This window comes from Coturnix japonica, chromosome 1 (genome assembly GCF_054131305.1).
Source record: "Coturnix japonica strain WE chromosome 1, WE-NBRP24, whole genome shotgun sequence".
NCBI lineage: Eukaryota > Metazoa > Chordata > Aves > Galliformes > Phasianidae > Coturnix > Coturnix japonica.
This window is the reverse complement of record NC_140663.1, coordinates 133426069-133446570: the sequence shown is the minus strand read 5'-3', so window position 1 is coordinate 133446570 and position 20502 is coordinate 133426069. Positions and strand designations below refer to the sequence as shown.

The 20502-nt window shown below is 44.9% G+C and overlaps 1 protein-coding gene across 12 annotated transcripts in view; it reads left to right on the top strand.

Moving 5' to 3' along the window:
* The first annotated feature begins 6203 nt into the window (after nt 1–6203).
* FARP1 (FERM, ARH/RhoGEF and pleckstrin domain protein 1) overlaps nt 6204–20502 on the top strand; it is a 195574-nt gene continuing 181275 nt past the window's right edge. For all 12 annotated transcript variants that reach the window (XM_085535944.1, XM_085535943.1, XM_085535939.1 and 9 more), the window contains exon 1: nt 6204–6461. The gene's annotated coding sequence lies outside the window, so the exon portion shown is untranslated. The remainder of the gene's footprint in view (nt 6462–20502) is intronic.

Genomic DNA, 20502 nt, shown 5'->3' with positions numbered 1-20502 from the left:
CAAGGGGAGGCTTGCTCTACACTTATCCCATGCCCCATGTTTTCTCCCTCGGGCTCCCACAGCCATTTGTACTCATCCCTCATTACTGCAATCCTGCACTCACTTTTTCCCCCTATAGTTTTGTTTGCATAGAATCTCTGAATACCTCCAAAGCTCTTCTCTGTGTTTCCAGAAATTTTCGATATAGAAACATATCTTCAAACAGGTCATATAGGATCAGCTGGGGTAGGAATCACGTTTTTATATAAAGCATATTTCAATGCTGAACGTTTGGATGTTGTGTTGATGAATATGATTTAGCTGGGAAGTATTGGTAATGGTTGGACTAGATGATCTTCTAGGTCTTTTCCAACCTTGCTAATTCTGTAATTCTGTGATTCTGATGTTCATGTAGACACTTGCTGTGGGGCCTGGAAAGGAAAAAGTGCTTTCTCATCTTGGCAATGCTGAGCGTTGCATGGCTTCTAAACAAAAGACAAAGGAGAAATACTTAGTCAAATAAAAGCATAAAGAAATGTTCTGACCTTTTCCCCCCCTGCACTGTTTTCAGGGAGCTCATATGGAGGGTTTTTTCAGGCATTCAAGAGTGGCAAACATGAAATGCTGAATTTTAGTGTGTAACCTGTGCAGGGATCAAAGTGCAGCAGAAGGCAAGGCATGCAGCGAGGCTCTCTGCTTTCCCCTGGTAGAAGATTAAACAGCTTTAATGTTAGTGCAGTTTTATGAGAACCGCAGCTCCTCTGTTAGTGGCCTGCCTCTTCAGGAGGACACATTACAGCAGGAAGCAGGGATTAGGGTTTCCTTTCCAGTGCCAGAGGGAGATATGGCACAGTGCAGATGTGCAGTGCCAGAGCTGTCAGCAACCATGGGGAGCCTGCGGAGGGAACGAGCTAACCAGACAGCGGTGAAGCAATTAGAAATATCAAAGGAAAGAATGTGCTTTGGAATGTAAAAGCATGAGATGATAGGCATCTTTAGTATAAAGAACCGGTTAAATTTAGTACGGGCTATTATTAAAACTCCTGGCACATTAAGACATTTCCTGGGAACTATTCTGGTTAAGCCTGCCCTATTTCAGCAGTAAGTTTAATCCAGTTATGTATTAAACTCATTTTGAAATCTAGTACCTAAAAGAATAAGATTATTTTTTCTTATTTTTTTTTCAATTATCTTCTTAATTCTACTGATAATAGCAAACGATCACCACAGGAAATTAAGAGGGTCTTTTTTTGAGATCAAATTTGTCCTAGAGATCACCAATAAAGAAAACCGATAAGCTTCTGTGCTTCATTGTCCCAGCAAATAGCGAATCTCATATTTAAAATAATTACAAAGTGGAAAGCTTTACAATGAACTGAAAGGATATGGAGCACTATAATAGCAGCAGGAACAAAGACATGGGATATAGAGACCACTCACTGAGGAAACTGCAAAAATACAGGAGACATAAGGGATTTTTTTCTGAGATGCTAGTACTCTGTATCTCAGAAAATAAGAGATGGTACTCAGAGCATCCCCATCCGTGTGCCAGCATCACAACTTCTGGAGTAAAATATTGTTTCTATAAATTATTGAGTCCCTTTCATTTTCTGCACAGAAAGTTTCGAGGGTTCCTTTTGAAGAAGGAATTTTGTTAACGAAATTAAACCCAAATAGAAGCTCATGGTCTCATTTCCCTTCACTCTGGTGCACGTCTCAGATGAGAAGCAAATAAATTACCGCCCTCAGCAGACGCGGTGTCTGCTCTGACATTTGGAGGAATTGGCTAATTCCAGAGCCTGCCTTCTGAGATAGCAAAATCAGACAGCGAGCGGATGTTTGCCCTGACAGGTTTTGCAGTTTCTCCCTCCAGCCAAATTTTGGTGTTCTAAAAGTGAAAGCGGAAGGATAGGATGATGGATAAGATGGTAATTAAGTCACCTGTTGTAAGCAGCTGATGTAAAAATGAAATGCCTGTTGTCCAATATGAATTTAGAAAAGAGCCGTGAGAAATCCTGGACGTGATGGTGCATGAGATGAGGTTCTCACACTATCCCAGGAGGATTTGTTCAGATGTACCACAGTGTTCCAGATGTATTCACCTGCAGAAAGTCACAGTAAAAATATTGGCAGAGGGATGGAGGGGGAAGTGGAGAGCAAGAGGGTTATTACTGCCACGGGAACCTTTAAGTCTTGATACTGTTATGAGCCACGCTTATTGTTCCGCGTTCTTCCAGTTTTTATATATATGAGAGTACTCTTCAGCTGTAATTACTCATGGTATAAATTCTGAGGGGCTGTAGAAACAGCATTGTTTTCCCTGTTTTAGAACTATGTTTGCTGATATCAGCCCAGATACTGAGATGGTTCTTGTTTGTGCAGTGCTAAAAGGTCTCAGTATCATTTAATGAATTTAGTTGTACGAACCAACACCTTCCACACACAAACCTTTTATAAAGTTTTCTCTGTCCAAAATGACAAAAGCGCTGGAAGGAAATGAGCCGTGATACAGGGAGTTCTACCTCAAACTCTGAATTATTAAGAGACATTCTGTTTTATTCTGTTTTCAAATGGATTTGGTTTTCTTCTCAAAAAAAGAACTGAAAGATGGGTGAAGTTGATTGGTTTCTAAAAGTCACAAGCAGGATCGCTCCTGACGAACACAGCACCTTGCGGTATGGGCTCAAAGCACTGCATGAAGAGGCCAGCTCTTCTTTAGTAGCATTTTTATTTAACACACGAAATCATTTCCTATCTGCAAATGTTTTCTCTTTCCATTATCTCTCTCCTCACCATGACAGAAGAGGTATGTTGCTTCTGATGGGAATCGCTGCAGGGGAGAGATACATATTTTGCTCTGACATACAGTGCTTTCTTTCCCTTCTTTTGGGAGAAAAGGTGAAAATGGATTTTAGGAGGGAAACCTGAATACAAATAGCAAAAGGATCCTCAATTACTTTTTTCAATTTGCATTTTCTCGGCTCCTGTTTTCTTAAATATTCTGATACATGTCGCTTGAAAAATATAATTATACAGGCAAATATAATAGATTATTTTCTTAATAATGTTTTTATTTACATTGCAGTACTTTAACATCTTTGTCATCCTGGCTTGTATCGGAAATGGTTTGGTGAGGAGGACTAGGGAAGTCATCCTGCCCCTGTACTCGGCATTGGTGAGGCCTCACCTCGAGTACTGTGTTCAGTTTTGGGCACATCAGTATAGAAATGACATGGAGGTACTGGAGCAGGTCCAAAGAAAGGCAACAAGACTTGTGAAGGGCTTGGAGAATGTGCCCTATGGGGAGAGACTGAGGGAGCTGGGGCTGTTTAGTCTGGGGAAAAGAAGGCGGATGGGAGACCTTATCGCTGTCTTCCAATATCTGAAAGGTGCTTATAGTGAGAGCGGGGCAAGTCTCTTCTCACTGGTGACAGGACGAGGGGAAATGGCTTTAAGTTGCACCAGGGTAAGTTTATGTTGGATATCAGGAAACACTTCTTTACAGAAAGGGTTGTTAAGCACTGGAATAGGTTCCCCAGGGAGGAGGTTGAGTCACCATCCCTGGATGTGTTTAAAAACAGTTTGAATGTGGTGCTCAGGACCATGATTTAGGTTGTTAGAGTTAGGGTAGTATGGTCAAGTTGATCTTTAAGGTCTTTTCCATCCTGAGCTATTCTATGATTCTATGAATTGCTTCAGAATTTTCAGTGTTATTGAAAAAATAAGCCTTTCTTTTCTTCTTGTATATGCAGAAGTGAAAAGGCAAGTGTAATATAAGTAGAAGTGATGCAATCTTCTGTTGTTTTGAGGAGAACAAGTTGTTCATTAATTTGCAGTGAACTTTTTTGCTCTGAAGCTTCAGGGATGATTCATGTATTGACTCACTGATGATCACCTTAGCACATAGAAGCGGCTAATGTAACAAACGCATGCATCCTGAAAGACAAATACATTGGACAACACAAGGTAAATATGATGACGTAACAAAGATGATGTTGTACAATAATAATGAAGTTAGGATGCAGGGCTTGATCTGCTAGCTTGATATACAAAGGCTCTCTTTAAGGTCTTGGGAAACTTTTGCATTTAACCTTAAAAAGCTCTTTTAATTCACCATCCTACAGGAGCAGGAAGTAAACATAATGTGGTATTTAGTGGGCTGTTAGTACTTCAGTCACTTCTATTTAATGGTTGAGTATTTCACCTGATGAAATTCCTAACGTTTGAGAATGGTAATGGATTCCTTTACTATTTGGCAATGGTCTTTTTGTGTGGGTTTTTTTTCCCCCCTTTGCTTTTCCCCCAAGTTAGAGATATGTTCTACTGCTAGGACTATATAGTTGTTAGTCATCACTGCTTCTAGATGTAGTTAGGTGTTAAATTCTGATGTAGAAGCAAGAAGATATGTCAGTCTAACACTACTAACCCTACCAGAACACCAAGTGGTATGATCATCTTAACTGAAGACTGTAACACAAATATATCATACACAGAAAACAGTGAGGTGGGGGGAAACTTAATAAAGATAATGGTGAAATAATACTGAAAGGCTTGCAGGGAGAATTCTGCCACGCTCTTCAACTAAATTAGCAAAGACATGTGAGCTATCACAACTTACTGGCACAGATACATGCCAACATTATGAGAAGTAACATTAAGACACATGAGAGAAGGCCTAAAACAGACTGATCAGTGCCTTAGGTTTGCAAGATTGAGCCACAAACCAGGCTTTCACCAGAACATACTGATAAATCTAGAGCAAAAGTATTTGCTGAAAGGGTCTTTGAAACAAAATTTCAAACTCCAGGGAAAATATCTGTGGAATGTTTATGAAAAAAAAAGAATTACGTAGATAAAAGAGGTAGCTGAAATACATTTCTATTAGGGCAGCAGGAGGCACACGGGCAGGCTCTCAAGATATGAGAACCCTTTCAACTAAAGCCTTCCTTTCCGCTCCTTGGGTAAAGCAGAGTTGAACAATGGTGCCCATTGGCTTTTGGTTAATCTGAAATCCAGTTCTTCAGTGCCAGTGGATGCAGACAGGGCTTACTTTTCCTTTCAAAAACATGACCAAACTAGAATCATTTTTCTCAATTCAGCTGCTTTTCAAGAAGTTTTGTGTGGAAAAAGTCTGCAGAGAATAACAACAGTTACACTCTTATCAAGTGTTGACAGCTAAGGACAATTTCCAGCCTTTCAGTCAGTTCCCCATGTGCTTTGCTTGAGGTCTGGGAGCTGACAAAATAAATGGCTCTCAGAAGGTTGGTTGGCGCATCGCTGCAGCTACACCAAGGTGGCTGCTGTGAGGTGTTTGTGCACAGAGGCACCACTGCTGACAGTAGAGGGATTTGTCTTTAGAGGGTTAAGCAAAGGCACAGCTTAAAGGAGAAAGTGTTTGCGGTGTTCTCACATTGGGTTCCTCAAATGGTGTACAGATGCTGAACGCTGAGAAGGGTTACTTTATAAATACGCACTCAGTTCACTGCTCCCTCCTGAGTTAGTAAGGGAACCTGTAAGGCCTGAAGTGTTTCCCCTGCACTGCTCAGCGCTGTGCTCTATCCCACCAGACTTCTTTGGGAAAATAATGCTGGGTAAAATACAGGAAAAGGCCAAAAAAGTTGCAATTCCTAAGGCTTAAGTTAAACATAGTGGTGTTTTAAGAGCTGCTCCTAAGTGTACTGGGAGCCTTTTGGCCGTAGCTCCAGAACTTCTCTGAGGAGATGAATGTGTGGCATAGAGGTGCTTGTGCTCTGGGAGAGGCACAGTCCCCAGCTTGCCGCTGTACGTGGGCTGAGAGACCACCATACAAGAAGTGTGTTTGAGAGGCAGCCACTTGTTGAATTCTGTCCGGGGAATTGCCGTCACCTAACGCAGAACGAAGCGAGCCGGCTCTCAGAGCAATAGAAGCAACCTTTCTACTCAAGCCTCGTACCAGCACGGTCCCACAGGGCACAGAAAGGGGCAGCGACATCCCCTACTTCCATGGGGCGGGAGGGCGGACCCTGCCCGGACCGCCGGCTCTCACATCCACCCCTAGGCGGCCGCCAGGTATCCGGGCGGCGGCGCTCCGCTCCCTCGGCCGCGGGTAGCGCCGAGACGGGCGGCCACGGCGATCCACCGCCTGTGAACGCTGGAGGGGGCTGTCGGCCGCCTCCTCCCGCCCGCGGCTCCCCCTCCGGGAGGGGGCAGGGTTAGGGGAGGCGCGGCCGCTCTGCCCGGCGTCCAGTTCCCGCTTCCCCGGTCCGCGGGCGGCAGCCGCCTCCCTTCTCTGCGCCCGGCCGGGTGGGCTCCCCGTGCTGGAAGCCAGACATGGCGACCCTGCTCCCTCCAGCCCCCCGCCGCCCTCCTTCACTCGCCGCCGCCGCCTTCTTCTCCCCTTCCTCCCCGCGGAGCTTTTAATGGCTCGGACCTCCGGCGGCCGAGCGCCACTGCCCCTGCAACAGCCGCAGCGAGGAGAGCCGGCAGCCCCAGCCCCGCGCACGGTAAGGACGGCACGGCGAACAATGGGGCCGGGCGGGCAGCGCGGCGGGGGCTGCGGGGTGGGCGGCGGGGAGCGACCCTCCCCGGGCGGTGACAGCGGCGGGCACCGCTCGGCCCGGCGTAATCCCATTAGCGCCGTAAGCCGCGGGGCGGCACCGCGCCGAGAGGCAGCCGCCCGCTGTCCGGACTGCGCCCGGCCTCGGGGCAGCGGGGGCGGCCGGGCGGCTTGGTGCCTTTGGTCGTCCCAACAGCCGGGAGCCGGAGCCCCGGGGGCAGCCCGCCTTTCCCTTTGGCCGCTCCTCCGCTCCCGGCGGCCGGCTCCTGCCGAGGGGGGCGGAGAGGCGGCGGAGCCCCCTCGGGCCGGGGGGGCAGAGCGAGCCGGAGCCGCTGCCCCGCTTCTCCGAGCGGCGGGGTCGGTAGCGGCCGCCCGGGGAACGCTGCCCTCCGCGGGTCACGGCGCGGCCGGGGCTCTGCGAAGCCTCCGCCGTGGCCTCGTGTGCGGGCTGAGGAGCCGGCAGCAGAGTTGTGAGCAGGCAGAAGTTTATTTCCAGAGCGGCAGCCCGCCTGTAGTTAGGCCTTTTGTGCCTCCACTTTTTTGTGTGTGTTTTTATTTATTTATTTTTTTAAAGGGCACGCAAACTCTGTGAAGCCTTTTTTTTTGTGTGTGTTTCTTTTTTTCTCCCGGATTTACTCGGTTGCTGGCATGAAATAAATGAAACGCGCTGCCTGTCTCTCCTCAGCCCCAGCCCTCCTCCTGCTGCAGAGCACCGGCTGACCCTGCAGCAGAGTGGGAAGAGATTTTGGCTTAATCCAAACCACCATTGGGCCCTGGTTTTGCTGTCCCCCGGATACTTTGACTCTCGCTCCGGGTGCTGCTTCCAGTCTGAGCGCACAGAGAGCAGTTAACGCTGGAGCCGGGCCAACCGCAATAACGCTCTCCAGCAGCCCGGTTAAGCAAAGCCCCGAGCATGAACAAAGTCCCAAACGTTCATCTGAATTAAGATCTTTCTTTATTTCTTCTTCTTTTTTCCTTCTTTCTTAATCATTATTTCGTTCTCCCCTCCTTTCTGTACTTATGGATGTGGTGTCCGGCTCAGAGCCATCCAGAAGCCAGGAGGAAAGCAGTGAATCCACTCTGTGTGTGTGTGTTTGAGTTAATGTTCCAGGCACTGAGTTCCACCTGCATGGATGTGGCTATGGGCTGGGATCCCCACAGCCTTCCTGCTCAGTGCTCCCACTACACTTCAGCCTCTTGCTTTCCTTTGGCAATAGCAAGGGTCAGGGTTTGTATGTGACATGTCGAGCCGTGACTGCTATTTCTGAAAGTTGAAACGATGCTGCGTCCACCCAAACACCGAGTTCTTCTTTTCCCTGCAGACTGAAGCTCAGATTTAGCTGTGGAAGGAGCTGTTGGCAGCGGGGCTGCTGCCATTTTCGTGGGAAGGGGTCAGGAAACTGCATTTCTCTGCTTGGTTTTTTTGCACCACCTTATGAACGGCCACTGAAATTGCGCTCTTCTACACCATTTTCTTGAACAAGCCAAATAAATGAGAAGAGTTTATCAACAAGGGCAGAATGTTTGACACATGTAGCAACACGCGACTTGACGTTGTCAGGAGTTGGTGGGAGACTGAAAGTGTAGCACCAGAGCCTGTCTTGTGTTCAATGGCTGCATTTCAGATCAGAAATCCCTTTATTTCCGAAGCTGACACAGTTCATCAGTCTCTGCGTAATCAGTGTCCTAAAACTGGCTACTTGTAACCAAATTTTGTGGAAGAAAATCACGGATGATGAATGACCGAAGGGGAACTGCCATTTAAATGTGATGGTTTAAGTAAGAAAAGACTTGCTCTAGGAGATGTATTTCTGCATTAAAATTCAGACAGAATTGTAAATGTATAGAACTGCTCAGTAAATTTTCCCTGCTGAATTGAGATTAACATAAGAAACAAATGCAAGCCTTTGCTTAAGAAATTCATATATGATGAGAACTAGCATCTAATAAAAAAAGAAACCACAAAAATTCTTGATGCTGCTGAACAGCTTTTTAGGTTATATATGTTCTGTGATGGAGCTGCACTGTTTGCCTCAGAATATCTTTGCATTAAGTCATTGGCTTCCTCATGGGCTGAGATTTCTAAGAGGGGGCCTGTGGAGTCTCATTCTCTGGTGATATTCAAGACCCACCTGGACACTCTCTTGTGTGACCTGCTGTAGGGAACAGCATGATAAAAATCCCATTTATTGACGTTTTCCACCAACTTGCCTCACTAGTTCTGTTTCTTCTTTTGGAAGCTGGTGTGTTTGTCTGAAAAGAGCCTTTCCAGACTTGATTCCGTGACCTTGAAAGGTGACAATCTGTGTATTTTCTACAGTGGGTTTTGTTGTTTTTGCCAATGCTTGACTGACTGTAGGTGCTGAGTAGGCCGTGAAGTTTGTAGTTTACAGCTGGACTTAGGGGGAGAAAAGGAGTGACTGCTTTTCTGCTTGTAAAGGCGCGGAAGACTAATTACAGGGGTATAAAAGGTCATTGGGCTCAGCCAGCTTGGAATTTGCACAAAATGTCAGTAAATTTGCCCTGCAGAAATATAGACGAGACAGACAATTTAGGTCAGCCTTCGTCAGATGTGGGCGCTATCTTGTTTGTAATCAATTGCAGCGTTATGAGCTCTTCAGGCTGGTCTGTAATGAAATGAAGTTGATTAAATATTAGGAGAGAGGAAAATATGAGGCGTCTTTTTGGGGGGATTTGAGATGTGGAGTCTGAAACGACTTTTAAAATCCGGATACATAAGTTGTGGAAATTATTTTTAATGTTTGGGTGTTTAAAAAAGGGCTTAGTGAAAAAGAATGGCGGCTCTGTTGCTATTCAAACAAAATGAAGCCCTGTTGGTGAAATTCACGGAGGTGCCAGCGGGCTGTTTTCTGTTGATCTCAGAGGGAATCACGATTTCTCTAACAAGCCCTTGGAAGTTAGGCATCTGTTTTGGCGCTGCTATGTAGAGTGGAACGAAGAGCATCAAACTCAAGTCACGGAGTTTGGATACTGGAGATTCATGGCTGAAGGTGGCCTCACAATGCACATTTGTTTGCTGGGTGTGAGGAACTGGTGCGGGGCTGGCTGGTATGTTAGTGTAAGGCAATGTGTTTGTTGCCTGGGTTTTCTATCCCAGCTTACAAAGTGGGTGTTGTTGAAGCCTGCTGCTCCTCTGCTCCCAGTGGTGGGAGTACGGTGGGCCCTGCTGTCTGGCTGATGCTCACTGACAGTGGTCACTCATAGACTCACAGAATATCTCTAGTCAGAAGGGACCCATAAGGACCATGGAGTCCAACTCCTGGCTCCACACAGCACCACTCAAAATCCAGACCCTACATCTGAGAGCAGTGTCCAGATGCTCCATGAACTCCAGCACTCAGGGCCGTGCCCACAGCCCTGTGCAGCCCGTTCCATGCCCACCGCCCTGTGGTGCAGACCCTGTCCCTGACCCCCAACTGCCCCTCCCATGACAGCTCCATGCTGTTCCCTATCGCTGTCACACAGAGCAGAGCTCAGCGCTGCCCTCCGCTCCCTGTGAGGAGCTGAAGCCGCCATCAGCTCCTCTGCTCTGCACTGAGCACACACAGGGACCTCAGCCACTCCTCATATATGTCCTTCTCTCTAGATGCTTCAGTACTATATCTCCTTATCTAGAGACCCTTATTTCCAGTCACTTGTACCACAGGCACAGGTCACAAGGAGATTTGTCAGTTTATTTCAGCAGCAGATGTGGCACTGGGCTGGTGATCAAACAGCACAAGGAGGGTTGTGCTGCTCAGTAACCTGTGTACGTTTAATTGGCTCTTTCTACTCTGCATCACGTGTTTTTTCTGCTGATTTTCCTCTCTCATATAATTTCTTTCCATGCCTGCATTAAACGGTCGAGCTGCAGACCTTGTGTTCGTTTCTCCCATACATCTCTAAATGTTATTTTTGGTCGTGTCCCAATGTCTGTCTCCCAATGGAACAATGCTGAAGGTGCTCTGGCAGACCTTGGCTAGCCCAGCAGTGGAGCAGACAGCCGGCTCATTAGTCTTTTATGTCTCTCCTTATCAGTTTTACTGAGAAACTCCCTATCGCTTTGCTCACACATGTTGGAATAATGAGGTGTTCTGTTCAGCAGGTTTGTGTGGTGGTGAATCTGGCCTGAAAGTTCAGGGAAGGCTGCGTTTAAGTAGTATGATATAGTGAATATGTCTTTGGTAATGGCCTTTTTCCCTTCCGAGGTGAGTTTCAAGCGGTCTTACGCAAAGAGGGGTAAAAATTCTGAGCAGGCTTTAAAGCTGAGTAATACGGGAGTTATTTTCCCTGACATTAATATGTAAGTGAAAATGAATTGTAAAAATAAACCTCTTTTAAAGAGGACAAGAGAGTCTGTGGGGGTACAACTCCCTGCCCTGTTGGAGCCAGGCTTCCCACTGCTTGGAACACAGCAGGTATCTGGAACCTCTTCCTGCTGCCGTGCTCTTCCTGTGATGGTGGGAAGGCAACACAGGTGTGTTTAGGGTGGAGGAGATGGATTCCTTTCTGTTCTTTCCTTCCTCTCTCTCATTTCTCTTTCAGCCTGCCATGAATTATCCAGGAGTTTGCTGCCGCTTGTGCCACGCCATCAGGGTGAAATGATTTTTGGCTTGGCTTTATTTTGTTAATTCTCTGCAGTCTTATGATTGCAATAACAGTGGTTACAACTGAGAAGGGTCTGGCTGGCTCTTACTGTGGTGCAGAATAGTGGTGTCTTTTTCAGATTAAGGAAAAGAATTATTTGTTTAGTTTGTCTTGCCTGAGGGTATTTTCTCAAACATCAAGACTAAACGGGAAGGTAAAGATCTTGTAAGAGTCTGCAGAAATTACTGTGGTTTTTCTTTTTTTCTTTTTTTTTTTTTTTTTTTACCCGCTTAGAAGAGTTTTCTTGTTTTCCAAGTTAGTGTTTAGCCCCTAAACAATGTGGCAAATATTAATGGGAAAGCATGGAAAGGAGTTTCAGTTCTTGGACCTTTCAGAGGTTTAGGAGTCTGTGTAACTTAACGCTCCTCAGGGAGGTGGTTGAATCGCCATCCCTGGTTGTGTTTAAGAGCCGTGTGGATGTGGTGCTCAGGGATACGATTTAGTGTAGGGTTTTTAGAGTTAGGGTACTGGTTAGGCTGCGGTTGGACTTGATCTTCAAGGTCTTTTCCAACCTGGGTAATTCTATGATTCTGTGATTCATGTACTGAGTAGTTGGAGTGTGTTGTAGAAGTTACCCTCTTCACGTGAACCTGCAAGAATAACCCCCATGGAAGCAATCTGCAGCCTCTGTTTGGAGACTTCAGCTCCCGTCTTCATGGAAATTCATCCTGAAAATCTGTTTAGCACTGTGTTTGTGAGACATATTTACCTTGAAGATGTTAAACGTTCCATGTTTTTCTTGCTTTTTTGAACTGAGGCGTCGCCATATGCATATCAGAAGGTGAACTCTATGACTGTGCGGTTGTAACTAGTGTTCATTAGCTTTCTTTTTTTTTACAGTTTAGCTGAATTAATTAATGCAATGTGTAAAATAGAACTGTTTCGTGTTCTGATGCAGAGGCATTTTTACCCCTGGTGTCCTTTGAAATGTTGAGTGTAATTGTCCGTACCAGGAAAAATAAACTATTAGAACCCATGAAGAGAAATAGAAAATGAGCAGAAAGGAGAGGGCTCCTAAGATATACGATCGGTAATGATCGTATGATTCTATGATTCAATAAACATTGAACCTGAAGGTAGCAGAAAATATCCTCGCAGTGCCTCAGTAGTAAATAAATAAATAAGAGATAGCAGATGGTGTGATAGTATTCTGGTGGAGAGAAGGGCGAGCGGCTCTGCCATGTGAATATCAAAAGGGTTTTAGAAGGCACTATAATGAAGTCCTGCTCACAGCTTCGCGTTTGCTAATAATATTTGAACTGTGAAACAAGTTGCAAATAGAACGGATCCAATGACATGGGGTCGGTTTGCCTAAATGAGTGAATCAGAAATGGGCTTGGAAGAGAAGAATTTCCCAGTAGGCACGTAGGTGGCAATTTCTCATCCCCTAAATGTGCAATGAGAAGAGGGGATGGTGTCAGGAGAAAGGTGAGGAAGGGCTGGTTGGTGCAGCAGCTGCTGTAGGAAGAACATTGTGTTGTTAGAAACTAACCTTTCCTAGCTCTGGTGTTTGTTGACTGTGAGCATGTTGTGTAATGGCACTTCTATCCCATTAATCAGCAGAGCTGTGGGGTAGGGGCAGAGAGTCCATGTGGAATTCATGTCCGATTGTCCACCGTCTGAAGTGTACATCAAGGAATGTTTTAGAGCCCAAGCTAAGAAAATGTCTGTCAGGCAATACCTTGAACGTGAGCATTCCTCCTGTAATGGTGTGTGCAGTGACTGCGTGTTAAGGCACCAGAGAAAGCACTGGAGCAGTCTCTGGTTGTGATAACGCTTCAAGGATCATGCGAAGCAATGGACAAGCAAATGACACTTGATGGCAGCTCTCTGCTTGAGAGAACCAGACCCAGGGAAGCCAGTCCTGTCTTCCTGAATGAAGAAAGAGTATGTGATGGAGGAGAGCCAGGGACTAATGGCAGCACACGGCAAGTGTATGACTGAAAAATTAGATCAGTGCCCTGGTGGAGTGGGATAAGTCTATCTGTGCATACAATGAGAAGGGTGAATTCAGAAGTGTTTTCTTTTTCTGCAGCCAAGCAGTAGACTTTTCATTTTCCTCCAATTATAAAAGAAAAAAAATCCAACGGCAAGCTCACTGCTCAGTCTATATATTCAAGAAGATTCAGGTGTATATGGAAAAGAATAAAAACCACAGAATCACAGAATTGTAGGGGTTGGAAGGGACCTCTAGAGATCATCGAGTCCAACCCCCCTGCCAAAGCAGGTTCCCTACACCACGTCACACAGGTAGGCGTCCAGGCGGATCTTGAATATCTCCAGAGAAGGAGACTCCACCACCTCCCTGGGCAGCCTGTTCCAGTGCTCCGTCTTCATCTCTTGGCTTGGAATCTCTGCAGAAATCTGTGTTATTGAGGATGTTTCTGGTTGCCTGTCCTTCAGGAAAGACTGAAGGGAAGGGAAAATGGTAGCTCCACATCTATGCGTTCATCTGCAGGAAGATGCAAACTGCTTCTAGAAATTGTAGGGCTTTGCATTATTGGCTTTTCTGGGTTAAGCTCGGAGCAGGGTGTCTTTTAGAGAATGGGATCGGAGAAGAGTTCCAGCTTGGCAAGGAAAATGTGATTTGGAGACATGGAAGAGAAAATTAATCAGAATAATAGGTCTGGCCATTGCAAGTAGGTTGAGCCTAATGAAATTAATATCTGGAAATTAATTATACAACCAACCTGATAACATTTAATAGGACTTAGAGGATATTTGTGAGTAACTCCAGTTTTTCTTTTCTTGTAGAGGCATTCCCAGGAGCAGATTAAGAATATCTGCTTTTCGTTTCCCATACAATATCCAAATCACAGCAAGCAACCCAACTGTGCTCGTGTGCATGTTTCCTTTTGCAATCAAGCAACAGCTTGGCTCAAGTTTGGAAAGGCTGAAGTGCTGGAGGGTTGGATTATATGATAGCAGCCGGGGAAAAGTTTCCTGAAGACTTTTGGCACTGCCTGACTCATGTGAAATAAAATACGCTGCAGCAATTTGTAATTTGTGTGTGCGTTAACCAATGGCTGCATTTATTCTAAGCATTAGCTAGCTTGTTTATGGTAAGTCTTGGAAAAGGCTGTTTTTTCATTAGACTTCCAGGCTAAATTTAATTGGAACCCTGTCAGGAAGAAAAGCTAGTTGGGTCACTTTGGAAGTGTTTAAGGAAGGTTTCGTAACTCATTCTTTGGTATTCCTCCAGTAAGGCCGGATCCTTTTTATCTGTGAAGCTCAGAGCTCCGAGGGACAATAAAGACTCAAACCAATCGGAAGTAATTGCACCGAGATCATCAGCATAGTTTTGTTTAAATTATAGTGTGCGTTTAGTGCTCTCCTGTTGGGAAAGTTTAATCATATTCCTCATGCTGTAGGGACAGGGCAAGGAATCGCAGCATCGAGGGTGCTTGTCTGGAGGACCTTGTCTTGTATGTGTGTCGTGTGGTCATAGGAAAGGAGTTGTAAAGCAGGGTGCTTGTGCTGGAGCAGTTCTCTGCCAAGCTGGGGCTAAAGGCTGCCTGCTCACTGCCTGCTTTCCCTGCACCCTCACCTGGCTGCGGCGGGGTGCTTAATGCATCATTGGAAGGGAGCTCTGCTTATGTATTAAAGTTGCATGGCAATATATGCCCCAGGGTGTTTGAGCCTATTGCTTTGCACATGTTTTTTTCTGTCTCCCCTTTATTTCTCCCTTCCTTCCCCACCTCAGAATTCTCATGTGTCTGTACTCTCTGGTTTAGTAGCACGTTTCTTTTTTCTGATTTGGTAATGGAGTTGAATTTTTTTGAAGGTGAGAGAAGAGCATAAGGTAAGTTGAGATTCTTTGCGGTGAGGATGACGGAGCACTGGAACAGGCTGCCCAGGGAGGTGGTGGAGTCTCCTTCTCTGGAGATATTCAGGACCCGCCAGGACGCCTACCTGTGTGACGTGGTGTAGGGAACCTGCTTTGGCAGGGGGGTTGGACTTGATGATCTCTAGAGGTCCCTTCCAACCTCTACAATTCTGTGATTCTCTCCTGCCCATCATGTGTGCTGCTGCCAGAAGGCCTGAGAAGAGGCATTACCTTGTGTTAGTTTTAATGACTATTTGTGAGCAAAAATACACCAAATACCATTGTAACTGCAAGACTGAGATTAGGGAATGTATTTGATCGCTGGAAATTAACAAGCATACGGCTTTTCTTCTTGAAATAGAAGGCAAATAATTATAACACTCGATAATTCAGATCGAAACTTTAACAAAGGAGGGTTCTGTTGGTGCTTTTAATGAGATTTTCAGATAGTAAGAGTTGTTCGGTGTTCTCGAAACCTGGTGGTACTGATTATGTGTATAATATTTACCTGCTTTTCCTTCTTGGATTCTACACACAGTTTTGTTTCCTGTGCATTTTTTTCCCATACACTTACCATCTGTGACAGCCTTTTGTAGTGTTTGACCATAATATCTGTGTAAGCCTTTTCTATTGATGAGACAAATGAGGTGGAAAGATACGCTGTTACAGAATCACAGAGTGACCCGGGTTGGAAGGGACCTTAAGGATCATGTAGTTCCAACCCCCCTGCCTGGCAGGGCCACCAAACATACACATTTACTAGATCAGGTTGCCCAGGGCCCCGTCCAACCTGGTCTTGAACACCTCCAAGGACGGGGCATCCACAACCTCCCTGGGCAGCCTGTTCCAGGGCCTAACCACTCTCCTAGTAAAGAACTTCCCCCTAACATCCAACCTAAATCTTCCCTCTTTTAACTTAATACCATTTCCCCGTGTCCTGCTATTGTCAGCCCTTTCGAAGAGTTTACTCCCCTCCTGGGTGTAAGTTCCCTGTAAGTTCCCTGTTAGTTTTTGGTAAAGTTTCAGTAAGCTGACAGCCAAAGCAGTTGTTGGTGTAGAGCCTGGAACCTGTTGGCTGTTCTACATCTTCAACAAGTGTAGCTCTGTGAGTTTTGAACGCTTCTCCTTTTCTGTTCTTCTTCCTGCTTTCTTAACAGTAAGTAAAGAATGCAAATCTTCAAAGGCTTGTCTGAGGTTTTGATGGTTCAGTGCTGCGCGTTATCATGCAAGTTCTCAATACACCTTGTTGTTCTTGCACATGCACTGGATGTGGAGCAGTTACCAGCTGTCAAGAGAAGCTGGGTGGTGATGTCTCTGATCATGGTTGATTTTTTTTTGATCATTTGTTTTTCCACTGAGAGAAATCCATCTCATTTTTCCATAGATTCACTAGTCAATATTTTTTCCTATTGCTTAACCTTGAAGAGTAACCATGTATCTTTAACTGTGCAGTAGGCCGGATGTTATATTGTGACTGCTAATTACCACTGATATTATCTATTTAAATTTGTGTTCAGCAGTTTGTAGAGTGAGGTTCCTGCTTCTCCTTCCCGTTGCCTGCAGGGCTGTATTTCAGCGCTGAACCCAAGTTTTGGGGAACTGCAAACTTGAGCCAGTCTTTGTAGGAATTTTGGCAGTCATCCTGAATTGTCTTTTGCGTATCCAAAAGCTGATTCAAGGTTGCTCCCTATAAGGGCTGATATTTTTATACAGGCTTCTTTCAGATGTCATAAATACCACTGCTTCCATTAAAAGAAAAACAAAACAAAACGAAACACTCTACTCCATGTAGTTTACGATGTTACTGTTGGGGATTTTTTCCTTCTGGTAAATTGGCCTTTGTAAAACTTCTCGGATTCCTCCTCCATCTTCAGACTTCCTATTTGACTTTCAGACCACATCCTTTGTGTACCCCTTTGAATGGTTGGTTCCTTGCTGTTCCTGTTCCCTTTTGTTCTGCTCGGGGTTGCCCAGCATTGGCATAGGGGTTGTTACCTGCAGAAGGAGCCCTGCCTGGGCACTGCTGGGGCTTTTTGCTAATTGGCTTTCGGAAGGATCACGTGTAACCTAGTTACTGGATCATTAGATCTGTCAGTCTCTTTCTTGGCTTCTGGTTGTTAATATTTCTGCTCGAGCAACTATTTTTCTTTTAATAGAAAACAGTCTGTGCTGCTTTTTCTCTTGGAAATGGAGTTATGTGTTATTTTTACGCTGAGCTAAAGCGGACTGTGATTAATAACCTCAAGGTTCCCTTTTGTTAGCACAGACGTAGTCATTTTATCTGTGTTAGTGAGGCATAGATCCACGGTGACCTATTTTGGTCAGCATGTCTCTGTTTTCTGGGCTGAAGGTTGATGGCAGAAGTGCATCTTGTTATTTCTTGGATATGCTGGAGGTAAAAAGGGGAACAACGTACTGACATGGAGCACAGATGACATTAGAGATGTGTTAAGATTATGAAAAATTTAAAGCATCAGACTTGTTGTTAAAGAACTGCCTCTAACAAGGAGTTCATTTACATACCTCCGAGCAGTCTAAGAGCCTTCAAGCAAGCTTGACCTTGCTAGTGGAATTGAGGAAGGTGCCACTGTTCCCTGTATCTGTTATCAGAGGTTCTCTGCTGCCTGGCAGTACATGCTCCTCACTAAGACGACCACTGATTTTTCTTTATTAGATAGATGCAACTTTGAATGCTCCTTACTGAACGGATCCATTAAGAGAACTGCCCAAAGGACAGCTTGTTTTTGCAGAGCATGCAGAAAGTCAGAGTAACTTTGCAAGCCGAGGGCTGCAACAGCACATTATTTATTTTTCCTTAAAGCTGTATTGTGTCTGGCTGCTCTGCAGGTCTTTCTTGCTTGGAATTTACTGAGGGGAAGAGACTTTACATGGAAGGAATGGTCGTACTTTTCATTTTTAAAAGTATCTTCCAGTAATAAAAATAATCCTGATTTTTTAACTTAAAATATCTATCAGCTTCATAGTTAGGTAGCTGCTGCTTATTGGTTTCCCCATCTTAAGCACTTCAGACAGATGTGAGCCAAGCCATGACTTTCTGAAGCTGCACGTATAGTTAGTGTTCCCTTAATCTGACTAACTGCTCGTAGCAATAGTTGCAAGACTTGTGCTTAGTTGCAAGAAGGGTGCAAATGCCAGGGCAATGACTGTGTCTGCTTTGTTTAGTAATAAGCTCAGTGGTTTTACTAGCAGTTTTATTTAAACTTGACTCACTGAAAGAGAAGTGTCATTCACTTGGAAGCTGAACTTTCTAAGGCAATGATACGGAGAACACAGTGTAGGTCTGGTAAGTGGGAATGAAACAAGAGGTTCATCAGAGCAAACACAGGAGAGTTGTGGATGGCTTTTGGCTAATCACTGAAGGGTGGGAGCTTATCAAAGTTATTGCAAGGCTAGAAAATAAGCTGGCTCATGTTTAGGGTTCGCTTTAGCATAGCTAGTACTTAACATACTTCCTGGTGTCAGCCTTTCATTCTGTGTATGAGTTGCTGTGCGTAAACAGGCTGCTTGCTTGCTATCCAGGGATTGCTCATACTTCCCCGTGTTACTTTGCAGGTGGTACCGCAGGCATCATCTTCACTTTCATAGTGTAAGTACTTGAGAAGGTAATACTGCTCTGTAGGTCCTTCTCTTGATGTCTGCAGAAAATGTCCCTTTCTATGCAGAGAAATGTTTTGTGTGGTCTTTTTTGAAGGGGCAACAGGGAGGGAAGAATCCCATGCCCCTTGCTAGGATGTCTTCTAACACATATTTTTTCCTGTTTTCTTCTGGATGATCATATCTCCTCTCGAGACATTCCTTTTCTGCACCATCATTCAGAAAGGCTGGTGCTCATGCTGCAGCACACAACTTCATCTTCAGTCCCTGCAGAAGAATCACAGAATTGTAGAGGTTGGAAGGGACCTCTAGAGATCATCGAGTCCAACCCCCCTGCCAAAGCAGGTTCCCTACACCACGTCACACAGGTAGGCGTCCAGGCGGGTCTTGAATATCTCCAGAGAACGAGACTCCACCACCTCCCTGGGCAGCCTGTTCCAGTGCTCCATCACCCTCACTGTAAAGAAGTTCTTGCGCACATTCGTGCAGAACTTCCTATGCTGTACTTTCATCCCATTACCCCTAGTCCTGTCCCCACGCACTACTGAAAAGAGACCAGCCTCACCACTATGGCTCCCACACCTCAGGTATTTATAAACCTGGATCAAGTACCCTCTCAGCCTTCTTTTCTCAAGGCTAAACAGACCCAGTTCCCTAAGTTTCTCCTCATAGGGGAGATGCTCCAGGCCCTTCACCATCTTAGTGGCCCTCCGCTGGACTCTTTCCAAGAGATCCCTGTCTTTTTTATACTGGGGAGCCCAGAACTGGACACAATATTCCAGATGAGGCCTCACCAGGGCAGAGTAGAGGGGGAGGATCACCTCCTTCGACCTGCTGGACACGCTCTTTTTAATACACCCCAGTATGCCAGAAGCAGAAACTGAATCATGTTTCCACAGAAGCAGAAACACAAAAAGCATTAAGATTTCTTTCCAAACCATTGGGGAAACATCCCCTTTCCTGAAGGGTTCCTTCATTCTTATGGACTATTTGTGCATCGATTGATTGGGACTCTCCTGGTTGTAAAGCAAAATGTTTGTTCGTTGTCTTGTTCTGTGCTACCAGCTGTGAAGGCAGCTGGAATGAGGATTTTTGCAAAGTATCAGAAAACTAGAGGAGAAATGTTTGAACTTTTTATGTTTAAGTTGTAACGGGAGGTCAGATTGCAATTGCTGGCAGCACTTCTCTAGTATTTCACTAGGATTTCCAGTCAAATTATTTCAGTATGGAGGCAGCAGCTTGGAAACATTAACTTGAAATGAGCAATGTGAGATGGCTGCAAAGTTTAATACAGAGCTTGGGAAGAGACACAGCTGTGGAAGGTAAGAAGCAGATTGACTCCAGGGCAGATAAAAAATAATTTAAACATCTTTTCTTAAAAACATCCTGTTAAGAATAAAGCTGGCAAATTAAACTTGAACCATAGTTAATTACTGCTGCAGGGGCCTTACCTGTACCTGTTAGTTTCACTTAAATGAGAAGCTTTGGATGAGTGACAGCCGAACTAAGCAGGTCAAAAATGCACCTTTTCATTGCATACAATCAATTAAAATATATAAGTTCTAAAGGAGAGCTGCCCTTAATTTTTTTAGATCTCTATGTTGGTATCTTTACATTGGATAAAGTTCTGGTTTTTACGGTTACCGTAAACTCAGGATTGAAAATTCATTTGGCAGCTTGGAAAGCAGGGGAGCTTTTACTTCTTCCTTTTTTAATCTGTGAACAAGATAATCAGATGGGAGAAAATTGGGATTATGTACGTTAACACTTGAAATACATAAAGAATTACAGCTGTCTGATTGAAGACATTTTATAAATGGGTGGGTATTTTAGACACCTAATAGATTGCCTCAATATTTCAATACATTTGACAGCAACTGGATTGAAAAATATTATGTTC